Raw genomic sequence first — 2,442 nt, 5'->3', positions numbered from 1 at the left:
GGGCGGAGGGCGCCCAGCCCCGCTCTTACCTTCCGCCGTCCTGCCCGTGCTGAACTCCTTCAATTTGTCCTTGTCGCTCTCTACGTGGTCTTTGAAAAGATGCACCGGGCAGTGGTTGCTGCTCTCGGTCATGTCCTGCAGGTTAGAGTCAGAGTTTCCAAGCTCCCTAGAGCGAGCCAACCCGCTCTCTAAAACTTCCCTGTACGTGATCGTCTCCTTCTTATTGCCGCTGCCACTGCCGCTGCTGCTCTCTTTGCTTTTCTGGTCAAAAGATTTGGATACAAAAGCCGTAAGTTCTTCCATGGCTGCCCGGTGATTTTATCCACAGAGATCCACTTGTTTGCAGTCGGGAGATGTGGCCGTCCTCTGCACGCTGTTTTTGCACGTAGAAGATGGGCTGTATAGGGTTAGATCACTCCTGCTGTTATTTATGCCTTTCAATTTGAGATCACACTATTTATACATGGCTACCTCAGCCCAACCCCCAGCTCTCCCTGTCTCCAGCAATTACTGACTGCTCCATAGTCGCAGGCGGACTCCTAGCAGCTATCTCCCCCACCTCAGTCCAGCAATTGGCTTTCTTTTTATTTCATCACTCTTTGGCATCTTTGCACCTTGATTTAGGGGAGGCAAAGAGGCAAAAGCGAAAAAGAGGGGGAGAGAGAGAGAGAGAGGGAGAGGGAGAGAGAGGAATAAACGGGGGGAGGGGGGGGCGACGTGGGGAGAGGAAAACATGAAAATAGGTATCTGCATTCTGTAAACGGGTTGCAGAAATGAAAGTCGAGGAAGACCTAATTGATTGTAAGGACATCCTGTGCGTGGCAACACTGTGAGTAAAAACGGACCAACAGCTAATCAAATAACTGTGCTCCTGCAATTAAATGTATCGCTGTCAAGAGGAAAAGAAAATGAGTGTTCAATAAAAAAGGTAATGAATAAAAAGGCCGGAGATGTGCGTTTGTTGTAATATTGGAAATTCTACCTGATTTGCTATTTAGCTAATTTCGCTTAATTAAATGGTCGAAATAATCGGCGAACCAAAAATGCTGTTTTAAAAGTGTTGCCTGTTCTGGCGGATGGGTGGGTGGGTGCACAGAGGGGGACGTGCGTTGCAGTTAAACAAGTTGCGAGGTGTCTCGGAGATCCTTGTCGGTGTGTTCGGAGGATTTGGAGGGGGTTGCTTGGTTTGGGGGTGTGTGTGTGGGGGAGAGTTATCCACAGGTAGAGGGGCTCTCCAGATGCGTGTAAACATCGCAGGATCTGTTTTCTTGTTTACTGGTACTATGTCGTCTGAAGATACTGTTGGGGAAATTCAAAATCTAAAATGTTTCTTTGGATGTAGAGCTATCCTGCTGCGTGCAGCAGAGGGGTAATTTGTTAACACGAGAATTCGTACACGACAAAGAGAGCATTAAATCGTCTTTTTTTTTTTTTCTTTAAAAACGAAATATATCCTGCCGGATTTAAGATAGCGCTGGCAATAATTTCCCCACCTTGTTCTTTGTAGCCTGCTGTTATTTTTGTTGTACTCCCGGAATAATTATGACTTTGTGCGCTTGAATAGCTGCCTGAAATTCATCTCCAGATTACAGCGCCGGCATTTCCAGCGCCTCCCCGCACCGCTTAATCAGCCCGCGGAGCCGACTTTCCAGCTCTTTATTTCTAATCTCCTCTCCTCGGGCTTTAACGCGAAGGGTTATTTGGTATTTGAAGGAATTTTGTCTTCTGGTCGTTTGGCTTTTTTAAGTTTGAGACAATCAGAGCCCATAATCACGCCACCCTCTGCTCTGAATCGCCACCAAAGGAGGCTCCTTGCTGGAGCAAGGGGCCATTGTTTCTTTTCCGGGGGAGCGTGGGACTGCTCCGAAAATTAGCAGGACATTAAAACACTAAAAATGCTTTTAATTAATCCGAAGGTGCCCCCAGCACCAGAGTTAACACCTCCACAGGAGGAGGGGAAAAAATAATAATTGAGGAAGCAATTAATAAAGAGCTTTAAAAAAAAATCAATCTCCCCCTGTGCGAATTTAAAATTATTATCTAGGGGACAAGGATTGATCATTTGATCTCGGCACCGAGGGTATCCCTGACATTTATTATATTGTTGTGTCTCGGTGGCGTCCTTCCTCCAGAGTTCATTTAACAAGCGAGGGAGCCGAGGAAGCCTTACAACTTAACAAACAGGTCTTGTCATCGCAAACGCCAATCAAATCCGAGGCTCTAATGTATATCACACGGCACCACATAAATAATAAAGGCAAAAAGGATAGACGTGGAAGTAACGTATAGCTAAATGAAAAAAAAAAAAAAAAAAAAAAGATCCTGGCACGACACGCCGCGTGTGCCTCTCGTGCAGTCTGGGGGTGTAAGGGCTCGTGGCGGGTTGTCGCACGCGCTGGTGGCGCGGTGCGAGGGTGCCACGGACACACGCACACGCGGGGA

The 2,442-nt window shown here is 47.1% G+C and overlaps 1 pseudogene across 1 annotated transcript; it reads right to left on the bottom strand.

Moving 5' to 3' along the window:
• Positions 1-13: 13 nt before the first annotated feature.
• LOC104461341 lies at positions 14-327 on the bottom strand (annotated as a pseudogene). Its single transcript, XR_727547.1, has one exon. The product of XR_727547.1 is annotated as a short stature homeobox protein pseudogene (transcript).
• Positions 328-2,442: the final 2,115 nt, after the last annotated feature.

The sequence above is a fragment of the Pterocles gutturalis genome, unplaced genomic scaffold, assembly GCF_000699245.1.
Source record: "Pterocles gutturalis isolate BGI_N339 unplaced genomic scaffold, ASM69924v1 scaffold40167, whole genome shotgun sequence".
Classification (NCBI taxonomy): Eukaryota; Metazoa; Chordata; class Aves; order Pterocliformes; family Pteroclidae; genus Pterocles; species Pterocles gutturalis.
The sequence above is the reverse complement of the archived record's forward strand: the minus strand, read 5'-3'. Positions and strand labels throughout refer to the sequence as shown.